The sequence below is a fragment of the Leptodactylus fuscus genome, chromosome 2 (genome assembly GCF_031893055.1).
Source record: "Leptodactylus fuscus isolate aLepFus1 chromosome 2, aLepFus1.hap2, whole genome shotgun sequence".
Taxonomy (NCBI): Eukaryota; Metazoa; Chordata; class Amphibia; order Anura; family Leptodactylidae; genus Leptodactylus; species Leptodactylus fuscus.
In genome coordinates, this window is record NC_134266.1 from 73,611,864 (window position 1) to 73,626,476 (window position 14,613).

Sequence of the window (14,613 nt, forward strand, 5' to 3'; positions counted from 1 at the left end):
TTTCGTCTAATCGTGATGGCGGTTGGCAACTATGTTGTACGCGTCGGTTGTCTGCTTTTGTCTACTTTAGTAAAAAAAAATGTAAAATGTATGCAAAAATGTAAAAACTGCATTCTAATTGTATGCAAATTATATGCAAATTTATGCACATTTTATGCTAATTTATGTGAAATGATAAAAAAAACCCTCTTTTTTTCAAAAAGTCTTGCATCGTGACAATATTGTTATACGTGTCGGTTGTCTGTTTTTGATGACTCTACTTTTCTTTTATAACGAAGTAACAGAAAAAGCTCATTCAGAGGGGTGAAATTACATTAAAATAAATATATAATTTTAACTGGACATTAGTAATTCCTTTGATCATTGACCTGTCTGTCCCACACTTTATTAAAACAATGCAAAATGTACGCAAATTTTTTTTTAAAAAAAAATTAACAAAATCTGCATGCTAATTGTATACAAATTATATGCAAATTTATGCACATTTTATGCTAATTTATGTGAAATGGAAAAAAAAACTTTTTAGTTTTTTCAAAAAGCCTTGCATCGTGACAATATTTACCCAGACAAACTTAAATCTGTGCTAAAGAAAGGTTGGGACAATTTTCAACGTTTACGCTTTAGAACGATATTTTCAGGGATCATGTCTACAGTCTTTGACGGGAGAAATTTTGCTCAAAATTTTTTAAACTTACTCTCCACGATGGAAAGAGTTTGAGCTTTCGTCTAATCGTGATGACGGTTGGCAACAATGTTGTACGCGTCGGTTGTCTGCTTTTGATGGTTCTGCTTTTCTTTTATAAAGAAGTAGCAGTAGAAAGCTCATTCAGAGCGGTAAAATTACATTGAAATAAATATATAATTCCAACTCGACATAAGTAATTCCTTTGATCATTGACCTGTCTGTCCCACACTTTAGTAAAACAATGCAAAATGTACGCAAAAATGTAAAAAAAAATTACAAAAACTGCATGCTAATTGTATACAAATTATATGCAAATATATGCACATTTTATGCTAATTTATGCAAAAATTGATTTAAAAAAAACAACTTTTTTTTGCAAAAGCCTTGCATCATGACAATATTTACCCAGACAAACTTGTCATAACTTTTGTGTTAGGGATAAGTCCGGGAATTTCCACATAGTGGTTCGCCATAACTTAAAACTGTGCTAAAGAAAGGTTGGGACAATTTTCAAAATTTACGCTTTAGAACTATACTTTCAGGAATCATGTCTACAGTCTTTGACGGGAGAAATTTTGCTCAAAATTTTTCAAACTTACTGTCAACGATGGAAAGACTTTGAGCTTTCGTCTAATTGTGATGGCGGTTGGCAACTATGTTGTACGCGTCGGTTGTCTGCTTTTGTCTACTTTAGTAAAAAAAATGTAAAATGTATGCAAAAATGTAAAAACTGCATTCTAATTGTATGCAAATTATATGCAAATTTATGATCATTTTATGCGAATTTATGCAAAATGATAAAAAAAAATTTTGAAAAATCCTTGCATCGTGACAATATTTACCCAGAAATTTTCCTTGAATGTGTTGAAACTTACTCTCCACGATGAAGAGAGTTTGAGCTTTCTTGTAAGCGCGAATGCGGTTGGCAACTGTGTTGTACGCGTCGATTGTCTGCTTTTGATGAATCTGCTTTTAGAAGAAAGCTCATTCAGAGTGGTAAATTTACCTTGAAATAAATATATAATTCAAACACGACATGGGTAATTCCTTTGCTCATTGACCTGCCTGTCCAACACTTTAATAAAACAATGTGAAATGTATGTAAAAATTTTTTAAAAAAACTGCATGCTTAATGTCGGCAAATTATATGCAAATTTATGCACATTTTATGCTAATTTATGCAAAATGATAAAAAAAACCCTCTTTTTTTCAAAAAGTCTTGCATCGTGACAATATTGTTGTACGTGTCGGTTGTCTGTTTTTGATGACTCTACTTTTCTTTTATAACAAAGTAAAAGAAGAAAGCTCATTCAGAGGGGTGAAATTACATTAAAATAAATATATAATTTTAACTGGACATGAGTAATTCCTTTGATCATTGACCTGTCTATCCCACACTTTATTAAAACAATGCAAAATGTACGCAAAAATAAAAAAAATAACAAAATCTGCATGCTAATTGTATACAAATTATATGCAAATTTATGCACATTTTATGCTAATTTATGCGAAATGAAAAAAAACTCTTTAGTTTTTTCAAAAAGCCTTGCATCGTGACAATATTTACCCAGACAAACTTAAATCTGTGCTAAAGAAAGGTTGGGACAATTTTCAACGTTTACGCTTTAGAACGATATTTTCAGGGATCATGTCTACAGTCTTTGACGGGAGAAATTTTGCTCAAAATTTTTCAAACTTACTCTCCACGATGGAAAGAGTTTGAGCTTTCGTCTAATCGTGATGACGGTTGGCAACAATGTTGTACGCGTCGGTTGTCTGCTTTTGATGGTTCTGCTTTTCTTTTATAAAGAAGTAGCAGTAGAAAGCTCATTCAGAGCAGTAAAATTACATTGAAATAAATATATAATTCCAACTCGACATAAGTAATTCCTTTGATCATTGACCTGTCTGTCCCACACTTTAGTAAAACAATGCAAAATGTACGCAAAAATGTAAAAAAAAATTACAAAAATTGCATGCTAATTGTATACAAATTATATGCAAATATATGCACATTTTATGCAAAAATTGATTTAAAAAAAAAAACTTTTTTTTTGCAAAAGCCCTGCATCATGACAATATTTACCCAGACAAACTTGTCATAACTTTTGTGTTAGGGATAAGTCCGAGAATTTCCACATAGTGGTTCGCCATAACTTAAAACTGTGCTAAAGAAAGGTTGGGACAATTTTCAAAATTTACGCTTTAGAACTATACTTTCAGGAATCATGTCTACAGTCTTTGACGGGAGAAATTTTGCTCAAAATTTTTCAAACTTACTGTCAACGATGGAAAGACTTTGAGCTTTCGTCTAATCGTGATGGCGGTTGGCAACTATGTTGTACGCGTCGGTTGTCTGCTTTTGTCTACTTTAGTAAAAAAAATGTAAAATGTATGCAAAAATGTAAAAACTGCATTCTAATTGTATGCAAATTATATGCAAATTTATGCACATTTTATGCTAATTTATGTGAAATGATAAAAAAAACCCTCTTTTTTTCAAAAAGTCTTGCATCGTGACAATATTGTTATACGTGTCGGTTGTCTGTTTTTGATGACTCTACTTTTCTTTTATAACGAAGTAACAGAAAAAGCTCATTCAGAGGGGTGAAATTACATTAAAATAAATATATAATTTTAACTGGACATGAGTAATTCCTTTGATCATTGACCTGTCTGTCCCACACTTTATTAAAACAATGCAAAATGTACGCAATTTTTTTAAAAAAAAATTAACAAAATCTGCATGCTAATTGTATATGCAAATTTATGCACATTTTATGCTAATTTATGCAAAATGGGAAAAAAACTCTTTATTTTTTTCAAAAAGCCTTGCATCGTTACAATATTTACCCAGACAAACTTAAATCTGTGCTAAAGAAAGGTTGGGACAATTTTCAACGTTTACGCTTTAGAACGATATTTTCAGGGATCATGTCTACAGTCTTTGACGGGAGAACTTTTGCTCAAAATTTTTCAAACTTACTCTCCACGATGGAAAGAGTTTGAGCTTTCGTCTAATCGTGATGACGGTTGGCAACTATGTTGTACGCGTCGGTTGTCTGCTTTTGTCTACTTTAGTAAAACAATGTAAAATGTATGCAAAAATGTAAAAACTGCATTCTAATTGTATGCAAATTATATGCAAATTTATGCACATTTTATGCTAATTTATGCGAAATGATACAAAAAATTTTTTTGAAAAAGCCTTGCACCGTTACAATATTTACCCAGAAATTTTCCTCGAATGTGTTGAAACTTACTCTCCACGATGAAGAGAGTTTGAGCTTTCTTGTAAGCGCGAATGCGGTTGACAACCGTGTTGTACGCGTCGATTGTCTGCTTTTAATGACTCTGCTTTTAGAAGAAAGCTCATTCAGAGTGGTGAATTTACCTTGAAATAAATATATTATTCAAACACGACATGGGTAATTCCTTTGCTCATTAACCTGTCTGTCCAACACTTTAATAAAACAATGTAAAATGTATGCAAATTTTTTTTTAAAAAAACTGCATGCTAAATGTCGGCAAATTATATGCAAATTTATGCACATTTTATGCTAATTTATGCGAAATGACAAAAAACCTCTTTTTTAAAAAAAATTTTTTCCAAAAAGCCTTGCATCGTGACAATATTTACCCAGACAAACTTAAATCTGTGCTACAGAAAGGTTGGGACAATTTTCAAAATTTACGCTTTAGAAGTATACTTTCAGGAATCATGTCTACAGTCTTTGACGGGAGAAATTTTGCTCAAAATTTTTCAAACTTACTGTCAACGATGGAAAGAGTTTGAGCTTTCGTCTAATCGTGATGGCGGTTGGCAACTATGTTGTATGCGTCGGTTGTCTGCTTTTGTCTACTTTAGTAAAGCAATGTAAAATGTATGCAAAAATGTAAAAACTGCATTCTAATTGTATGCAAATTATATGCAAATTTATGCACATTTTATGCTAATTTATGCGAAACGATACAAAAAAATTTTTTGAAAAAGCCTTGCACCGTTACAATATTTACCCAGAAATTTTCCTCGAATGTGTTGAAACTTACTCTCCACAATGAAGAGAGTTTGAGCTTTCTTGTAAGCGCGAATGCGGTTGGCAACCGCGTTGTACGCGTCGATTGTCTGCTTTTAATGACTCTGCTTTTAGAAGAAAGCTCATTCAGAGTGGTGAATTTACCTTGAAATAAATATATTATTCAAACACGACATGGGTAATTCCTTTGCTCATTAACCTGTCTGTCCAACACTTTAATAAAACAATGTAAAATGTATGCAAATTTATTTTTTGAAAAAACTGCATGCTAAATGTCGGCAAATTATATGCAAATTTATGCACATTTTATGCTAATTTATGCAAAATGACAAAAAACCTCTTTTTTTTAAATTTTTTTTTCCAAAAAGCCTTGCATCGTGACAATATTTACCCAGACAAACTTAAATCTGTGCTACAGAAAGGTTGGGACAATTTTCAAAATTTACGCTTTAGAACTATACTTTCAGGAATCATGTCTACAGTCTTTGACGGGAGAAATTTTGCTCAAAATTTTTCAAACTTACTGTCAACGATGGAAAGAGTTTGAGCTTTCGTCTAATCGTGATGGCGGTTGGCAACTATGTTGTACGCGTCGATTGTCTGCTTTTGTCTACTTTAGTAAAACAATGTAAAATGTATGCAAAAATGTAAAAACTGCATTCTAATTGTATGCAAATTATACGCATAATTATGCACATTTTATGCTAATTTATGCGAAATGATACAAAAAAATTTTTGGGAAAAAGCCTTGCATCGTTACAATATTTACCCAGAAATTTTCCTCGAATGTGTTGAAACTTACTCTCCACGATGAAGAGAGTTTGAGCTTTCTTGTAAGCGCGAATGCGGTTGGCAACCGTGTTGTACGCGTCCATTGTCTGCTTTTAATGACTCTGCTTTTAGAAGAAAGCTCATTCAGAGTGGTGAAATTACATTAAAATAAACATATAATTCCAACACGACATGAGTAATTCCTTTGATCATTGACCTGTCTGTCCCACACTTTAGTAAAACAATGCAAAATGTACGCAAAAATGTAAAAAAAATTGTCAAAAACGGCATGCTAATTGTATACAAATTATATGCAAATATATGCACATTTTATGCTAAATTATGCAAAATGATTTTTAAAAAATTATTTACAAAAGCCTTGCATCATGACAATATTTACCCAGACAAACTTGTCATAACTTTTGTGTTGGGGATATGTCCGGTAATTTTTCACGTAGTGGTTCGATATAACTTAAAACTGTGCTAAAGAAAGGTTGGAACAATTTGCAACATTTCCGCTTTAAAACTATACTTTCAGGGATCATATCTTTAGTCTTTGACGGGAGAAATTTTGCTCAAATGAATTCAAACTTACTCTCCACGATGAAGACAGTTTGAGCTTTCTTCTAAGTGTCAAGGCGGTTAGTAACGATGTTGTACACTTCGTTTGTCTGCTTTTGATGACTCTGCTTCTCTTTTATAAGAAGTAGCAGAAGAAAGCTCATTCGGAGAGGTGAAATTACATTGAAATAAATACATAATTCCAACTCGACTTGAGTAATTCCTTCGCTCATTGACCTGTCTTTCCCACACTTTAGTAAAACAATGTAAAATGTACACAAATATGTAAAAAGTGTGTTCTAATTTCATGCAAATTATATGCAAATTTATGCACATTTTATGCAAATTTATGTGAAATGATGAAAAAAAAAATCAAAAAGCCTTGCATCGGGACAATATTTACCCAGAAATTTTGCTCAAAAGTGTTGAAACTTACTCTCCACGATGAAGAGAGTTTGAGCTTTATTGTAAGCGTGAATACGGTTGGCAAATGTGTTGTACGCGTCGATTGTCTGCTTTTGATGACTCTGCTTTTAGAAGAAAGCTCATTCAGAGCGGTGAAATTACATTTAAATAAATATATAATTTTAACTGGACATGAGTAATTTCTTTGATCATTGACCTGTCTGTCCCACACTTTAGTAAAACAATGCAAAATGTACGCAAAAATTAAAAATATTAACAAAATCTGCATGCTAATTGTATACAAATTATATGCAAATTTATGCACATTTATGCTAATTCATGTGAAATGATAAAAAAAAACCTTTTTTTTTTTTTTTTTTTTTTCCCCAAAAAGCCTCGTGACAATATTTACCCAGACAAACTTTTCATAACTTTTATGTTGGGGATAAGTCCGGGAATTTCTGCATAGGGATTTGCCATAAATCAAAAGTGTGCTTAATAAAGGTTGAGTCAGGGCTCAGTGGTTAGCTCTGCAGCCTTGCAGCGCTGGGTTCTTGTGTTCAAATCCAACCAAAGGCAAAAAAACATCTGCAAGGAGTTTGTATGTTTTCCCTGTGTTTGCATGGATTTTCCTCCCATATTCCAAAAAGACATACTGATAGGGGAAAAAAAATGTACATTGTGAGCCCTATGTGGGGCTCACAATCTACATTTAAAAAAAAAAAAGAAAGAAATGTTGGGGCAATTTGCTTCATTTATTGAAAGTGTTCAACCTCACTCTCCACGATGAAGACAGTTTGAGCTTTCTTCTAAGCGTGAACGTGGTTGGCAATTATTAGAGATGAGCGAACACTAAAATGTTCGAGGTTCGAAATTCGATTCGAACAGCCGCTCACTGTTCGAGTGTTCGAATGGGTTTCGAACCCCATTATAGTCTATGGGGAACATAAACTCGTTAAGGGGGAAACCCAAATTCGTGTCTGGAGGGTCACCAAGTCCACTATGACACCCCAGGAAATGATACCAACACCCTGGAATGACACTGGGACAGCAGGGGAAGCATGTCTGGGGGCATAAAAGTCACTTTATTTCATGGAAATCCCTGTCAGTTTGCGATTTTCGCAAGCTAACTTTTCCCCATAGAAATGCATTGGCCAGTGCTGATTGGCCAGAGTACGGAACTCGACCAATCAGCGCTGGCTCTGCTGGAGGAGGCGGAGTCTAAGATAGCTCCACACCAGTCTCCATTCAGGTCCGACCTTAGACTCCGCCTCCTCCGGCAGAGCCAGCGCTGATTGGCCGAAGGCTGGCCAATGCATTCCTATGCGAATGCAGACTTAGCAGTGCTGAGTCAGTTTTGCTCAACTACACATCTGATGCACACTCGGCACTGCTACATCAGATGTAGCAATCTGATGTAGCAGAGCCGAGGGTGCACTAGAACCCCTGTGCAAACTCAGTTCACGCTAATAGAATGCATTGGCCAGCGCTGATTGGCCAATGCATTCTATTAGCCCGATGAAGTAGAGCTGAATGTGTGTGCTAAGCACACACATTCAGCACTGCTTCATCAAGCCAATACAATGCATTAGCCAGTGCTGATTGGCCAGAGTACGGAATTCGGCCAATCAGCGCTGGCTCTGCTGGAGGAGGCGGAGTCTAAGGTCGCTCCACACCAGTCTCCATTCAGGTCCGACCTTAGACTCCGCCTCCTCCGGCAGAGCCAGCGCTGATTGGCCGAAGGCTGGCCAATGCATTCCTATGCGAATGCAGACTTAGCAGTGCTGAGTCAGTTTTGCTCAACTACACATCTGATGCACACTCGGCACTGCTACATCAGATGTAGCAATCTGATGTAGCAGAGCCGAGGGTGCACTAGAACCCCTGTGCAAACTCAGTTCACGCTAATAGAATGCATTGGCCAGCGCTGATTGGCCAATGCATTCTATTAGCCCGATGAAGTAGAGCTGAATGTGTGTGCTAAGCACACACATTCAGCACTGCTTCATCAAGCCAATACAATGCATTAGCCAGTGCTGATTGGCCAGAGTACGGAATTCGGCCAATCAGCGCTGGCCAATGCATTCTATTAGCCCGATGAAGTAGAGCTGAATGTGTGTGCTAAGCACACACATTCAGCACTGCTTCATCAAGCCAATACAATGCATTAGCCAGTGCTGATTGGCCAGAGTACGGAATTCGGCCAATCAGCGCTGGCTCTGCTGGAGGAGGCGGAGTCTAAGGTCGCTCCACACCAGTCTCCATTCAGGTCCGACCTTAGACTCCGCCTCCTCCGGCAGAGCCAGCGCTGATTGGCCGAAGGCTGGCCAATGCATTCCTATGCGAATGCAGACTTAGCAGTGCTGAGTCAGTTTTGCTCAACTACACATCTGATGCACACTCGGCACTGCTACATCAGATGTAGCAATCTGATGTAGCAGAGCCGAGGGTGCACTAGAACCCCTGTGCAAACTCAGTTCACGCTAATAGAATGCATTGGCCAGCGCTGATTGGCCAATGCATTCTATTAGCCCGATGAAGTAGAGCTGAATGTGTGTGCTAAGCACACACATTCAGCACTGCTTCATCAAGCCAATACAATGCATTAGCCAGTGCTGATTGGCCAGAGTACGGAATTCGGCCAATCAGCGCTGGCCAATGCATTCTATTAGCCCGATGAAGTAGAGCTGAATGTGTGTGCTAAGCACACACATTCAGCTCTACTTCATCGGGCTAATAGAATGCATTGGCCAGCGCTGATTGGCCAGAGTACGGAACTCGACCAATCAGCGCTGGCTCTGCTGGAGGAGGCGGAGTCTAAGGTCGGACCTGAATGGAGACTGGTGTGGAGCGATCTTAGACTCCGCCTCCTCCAGCAGAGCCAGCGCTGATTGGCCGAATTCCGTACTCTGGCCAATCAGCACTGGCTAATGCATTGTATTGGCGTGATGAAGCAGTGCTGAATGTGTGTGCTTAGCACACACATTCAGCTCTACTTCATCGGGCTAATAGAATGCATTGGCCAGCGCTGATTGGCCGAATTCCGTACTCTGGCCAATCAGTGCTGGCCAATGCATTCTATTAGCTTGATGAAGCAGAGTGTGCACAAGGGTTCAAGCGCACCCTCGGCTCTGATGTAGGAGAGCCGAGGGTGCACTTGAACCCTTGTGCACCCTCAGCTCTGCTACATCAGAGCCGAGGGTGCGCTTGAACCCTTGTGCACACTCTGCTTCATCAAGCTAATAGAATGCATTGGCCAGCGCTGATTGGCCAATGTATTCTATTAGCCTGATGAAGTAGAGCTGAATGTGTGTGCTAAGCACACACATTCAGCTCTACTTCATCGGGCTAATAGAATGCATTGGCCAGCGCTGATTGGCCGAATTCCGTACTCTGGCCAATCAGTGCTGGCCAATGCATTCTATTAGCTTGATGAAGCAGAGTGTGCACAAGGGTTCAAGCGCACCCTCGGCTCTGATGTAGGAGAGCCGAGGGTGCACTTGAACCCTTGTGCACCCTCAGCTCTGCTACATCAGAGCCGAGGGTGCGCTTGAACCCTTGTGCACACTCTGCTTCATCAAGCTAATAGAATGCATTGGCCAGCGCTGATTGGCCAATGTATTCTATTAGCCTGATGAAGTAGAGCTGAATGTGTGTGCTAAGCACACACATTCAGCTCTACTTCATCGGGCTAATAGAATGCATTGGCCAGCGCTGATTGGCCAGAGTACGGAACTCGACCAATCAGCGCTGGCTCTGCTGGAGGAGGCGGAGTCTAAGATCGCTCCACACCAGTCTCCATTCAGGTCCGACCTTAGACTCCGCCTCCTCCAGCAGAGCCAGCGCTGATTGGCCGAATTCCGTACTCTGGCCAATCAGCACTGGCTAATGCATTGTATTGGCTTGATGAAGCAGTGCTGAATGTGTGTGCTTAGCACACACATTCAGCTCTACTTCATCGGGCTAATAGAATGCATTGGCCAATCAGCGCTGGCCAATGCATTCTATTAGCGTGAACTGAGTTTGCACAGGGGTTCTAGTGCACCCTCGGCTCTGCTACATCAGATTGCTACATCTGATGTAGCAGTGCCGAGTGTGCATCAGATGTGTAGTTGAGCAAAACTGACTCAGCACTGCTAAGTATGCATTCGCATAGGAATGCATTGGCCAGCCTTCGGCCAATCAGCGCTGGCTCTGCCGGAGGAGGCGGAGTCTAAGGTCGGACCTGAATGGAGACTGGTGTGGAGCGACCTTAGACTCCGCCTCCTCCAGCAGAGCCAGCGCTGATTGGCCGAATTCCGTACTCTGGCCAATCAGCACTGGCTAATGCATTGTATTGGCTTGATGAAGCAGTGCTGAATGTGTGTGCTTAGCACACACATTCAGCTCTACTTCATCGGGCTAATAGAATGCATTGGCCAATCAGCGCTGGCCAATGCATTCTATTAGCGTGAACTGAGTTTGCACAGGGGTTCTAGTGCACCCTCGGCTCTGCTACATCAGATTGCTACATCTGATGTAGCAGTGCCGAGTGTGCATCAGATGTGTAGTTGAGCAAAACTGACTCAGCACTGCTAAGTCTCTGCATTCGCATAGGAATGCATTGGCCAGCCTTCGGCCAATCAGCGCTGGCTCTGCCGGAGGAGGCGGAGTCTAAGGTCGGACCTGAATGGAGACTGGTGTGGAGCGATCTTAGACTCCGCCTCCTCCAGCAGAGCCAGCGCTGATTGGTCGAGTTCCGTACTCTGGCCAATCAGCGCTGGCCAATGCATTCTATTAGCCCGATGAAGTAGAGCTGAATGTGTGTGCTTAGCACACACATTCAGCTCTACTTCATCAGGCTAATAGAATACATTGGCCAATCAGCGCTGGCCAATGCATTCTATTAGCTTGATGAAGCAGAGTGTGCACAAGGGTTCAAGCGCACCCTCGGCTCTGATGTAGCAGAGCTGAGGGTGCACAAGGGTTCAAGTGCACCCTCGGCTCTCCTACATCAGAGCCGAGGGTGCGCTTGAACCCTTGTGCAGCCTCGGCTCTGCTACATCAGAGCCGAGGGTGCGCTTGAACCCTTGTGCACACTCTGCTTCATCAAGCTAATAGAATGCATTGGCCAGCACTGATTGGCCAGAGTACGGAATTTGGCCAATCAGCGCTGGCCAATGCATCCCTATGGGAAAAAGTTTATCTCACAAAAATCACAATTAAACACCCGATAGAGCCCCAAAAAGTTATTTTTAATAACATTCCCCCCTAAATAAAGGTTATCCCTAGCTATCCCTGCCTGTACAGCTATCCCTGTCTCATAGTCACAAAGTTCACATTCTCATATGACCCGGATTTGAAATCCACTATTCGTCTAAAATGGAGGTCACCTGATTTCGGCAGCCAATGACTTTTTCCAATTTTTTTCAATGCCCCCAGTGTCGTAGTTCCTGTCCCACCTCCCCTGCGCTGTTATTGGTGCAAAAAAGGCGCCAGGGAAGGTGGGAGGGGAATCGAATTTTGGCGCACTTTACCACGTGGTGTTCGATTCGATTCGAACATGGCGAACACCCTGATATCCGATCGAACATGTGTTCGATAGAACACTGTTCGCTCATCTCTAGCAATTATGTTGTCCATGTTGGTTGTCTGCTTTTGATGTCTCTGCTTTTGATGTTTCTGCTTCTTTTTTTTTTTTTATAAAGAAGTAGCAGAAGAAATTTCATTCAGAGTGGTGAAATTACATTGAAATAAATATATAATTCCAACACGACTTGGGTAATTCTTTCCTCATTTTGTATTTTAAAAAAAGCAATCCATCGAAAAGTATTTTAATTTGAAATAACTCATGATATTTTGACAAATATCAACAATGATAGTCTTTGCTGTTTGAGAAACAATGGAAGTTATTGCTAACAATATAACCAAAACTGTCTTAAAATGGCTCAGTAAGTAAAAGGATTTTATATGCTCAATGTGACTTCTAATGACATGAAACAAATTTTGCCCAATCTATAAAAATATTTTTCCTGTACGGTAAACGCCGTAGTGGGGAAAAAAAAGTCAAAAGTGCCAAACCGCCATTTTTTCATTGTTTTACCTCTGATCAAAATTTGAATTAAAAATGACCAAAGCAATACCAATTCCTCAAAATGGTAGAACGAGTGATTATGAAGATAATCTTGTTTCCCTTAGTCCTAACAGCGGCACAATGTGGGGTATTTCTGCCCCTGTGTGCTGGTAGGACAGGCGGATATTTAATTAGCCAATAAGATGCGTGGCAGGCCCTATAAGAGGGCACAAGAACCTCCCCTCTGCGTGTAAATACAAAAGTACCTCCATAATATTTATATACAGTTTTATACATAAGATATGATTCCCAGGGTGGGAAATCTTGTGCTGCTGTTAGGACTAAGGGAAACAAGATTATCTTCATAATCACTCGTTCTCTATCGTCCTCAACAGCGGCACAATGTGGGGATATAGCAAGCAGGTCCCCAAGATGGGTGGGATTAACCCATAACCGAACTTAGAACGGTATGGGCAAAGGCAGTGGAGTCTGCCACTTGGTCCTTCAGGCGATAATGCTGGATGAAGGTAGATTCCGACGCCCACGAGGCCGCTGCACATATTTGATCCACCGGCAAGGCACTTTTTTCTGCCCGAGAGGTGGAAACTGCCCTGGTTGAATGGGCATGAAGAAATGCTGGAGCCGACAAACCTTGGGCGGTATAGGCGACTTTAATAGTCTCGGTAACCCACCGGGATATTGTGGCTTTAGCGGCTTTGGCGCCCTTGTTTCTCCCAGTGTAGCTGACCAACAGGTTTTCAGTTCACCTAAAAGGGCGAGTGCGCTGCAAGTAAATCTGTAAACATCTGACCACATCCAGTTTGTGCCATCTTTCTTCTTCAGCAGAAGAAAGAAAGGGAAAAAATACCGGAAGGGAGATTATCTGGTTTCTGTTTACAGCGGATGGAACCTTGGGACGAAAACCCGGGAGGAACCTAAGCTGCACATGGTCAGAAAAAAAGGTGGTATATGGCTCCTCAGCGGACAAGGCTTGCAGTTCACCAACCCGTTTGGCAGTTGTTACTGCCAATAGTAGCGCCATCTTGTCGGTTAGTGACTTGAGGGAGATTTCCTCCAAAGGTTCAAATGGATGAACACATAGAGCGTTTAGGACTGGAATAAGGTCCCATTGGTGGACAGGGGTGTTTACCACCGGTCTCAGCCTAGTTGCCCCTTTAATAAAGGTGCTCACTAAGGAATCCTGAGACAAACGCCTGCCCAGATAGGCGGACAGGGCCGCCACGTGTACCTTGAGTGTGGCCGCAGCAAGACCTCTGTCTAGTTCGTCTTGAAGGAAGTCCAGGATCACCTCCGTCGGGGGATCGGTGGAGTCCACTTGATGCTGCAGACACCAGGCATTAAAGATGTTACTTATTCGACGGTAGTTCTTGTTAGTCGAATCTGCTCTGGCGCTGGATAGGGTCTTCAAGACGGCTTGTGACAGTCCTCTATTCCTCAATAGGGACTGGTCAACCTCCAGGCTGTCAGGTTGAGTCTCCTCAGATCCTGGCATCTCAGCTCTCCTTGGGTTACCAGGTCTGGGAGTGGGGGAAGCCTCCAATATATGCCCTGACTCATTTGTATGAGCTGAGCAAACCAAGCCCTTTTTGGCCAGAACGGGATTATGGCTATTCCCGAGGCTTGGTCCTGTCTTATTTTTATCAATACCTTCGGTATGATTGGAATTGGAGGGAATATGTAAAACAGCCTGAACCTCCATGGGATAGACAGGGCATCCACTGCCAAGGGATTGTCCTCCTGGTACAGGGAGCAGAAGGTCCCTACCTTGGCATTGAGTCGGGTAGCCATAAGATCGACCTCTGGGAGACCCCATCTCTGGACGATCTGTTGAAATATGTCTGGATTGAGAGACCATTCTCCTGATACGGTAATACCCCGACTCAGCTGATCCGCTACTATGTTTAGGGAGCCCTTTATGTGAACAGCGGATAACTGGACTAGATTCTTCTCTGCCCAGGTGAATATGAGATTCGTCTCTCTCAGCAAGGTTGGTGACCTGGTGCCCCCTTGTTTGTTTATATAAACAACCACCGTCGTATTGTCTGACCGGATTTTGACTGACTTGCCTTTCAATTCCGGGG

General features: G+C 40.8%; 3 non-coding genes and 5 pseudogenes across 3 annotated transcripts; all 8 read left to right on the forward strand.

Annotated features, from left to right (window-relative positions):
- The first annotated feature begins 622 nt into the window (after nt 1-622).
- On the forward strand, nt 623-836 carry LOC142196262 (small nucleolar RNA U3). Its single transcript, XR_012715149.1, has one exon. It is a non-coding gene; the product is annotated as a small nucleolar RNA U3 (small nucleolar RNA).
- A 677-nt stretch (nt 837-1,513) lies between these two features.
- LOC142196317 (small nucleolar RNA U3) lies at nt 1,514-1,683 on the forward strand (annotated as a pseudogene).
- Nucleotides 1,684-2,312: 629 nt separating this feature from the next.
- LOC142196291 (small nucleolar RNA U3) lies at nt 2,313-2,526 on the forward strand. Its single transcript, XR_012715171.1, has one exon. It is a non-coding gene; the product is annotated as a small nucleolar RNA U3 (small nucleolar RNA).
- Nucleotides 2,527-3,874: 1,348 nt separating this feature from the next.
- Nucleotides 3,875-4,071, forward strand: LOC142196322 (small nucleolar RNA U3; annotated as a pseudogene).
- Nucleotides 4,072-4,662: 591 nt separating this feature from the next.
- Nucleotides 4,663-4,858, forward strand: LOC142196331 (small nucleolar RNA U3; annotated as a pseudogene).
- A 600-nt stretch (nt 4,859-5,458) lies between these two features.
- On the forward strand, nt 5,459-5,647 carry LOC142196302 (small nucleolar RNA U3; annotated as a pseudogene).
- Nucleotides 5,648-6,015: 368 nt separating this feature from the next.
- On the forward strand, nt 6,016-6,228 carry LOC142196453 (small nucleolar RNA U3). Its single transcript, XR_012715255.1, has one exon. It is a non-coding gene; the product is annotated as a small nucleolar RNA U3 (small nucleolar RNA).
- Nucleotides 6,229-6,443: 215 nt separating this feature from the next.
- On the forward strand, nt 6,444-6,613 carry LOC142196323 (small nucleolar RNA U3; annotated as a pseudogene).
- Nucleotides 6,614-14,613: the final 8,000 nt, after the last annotated feature.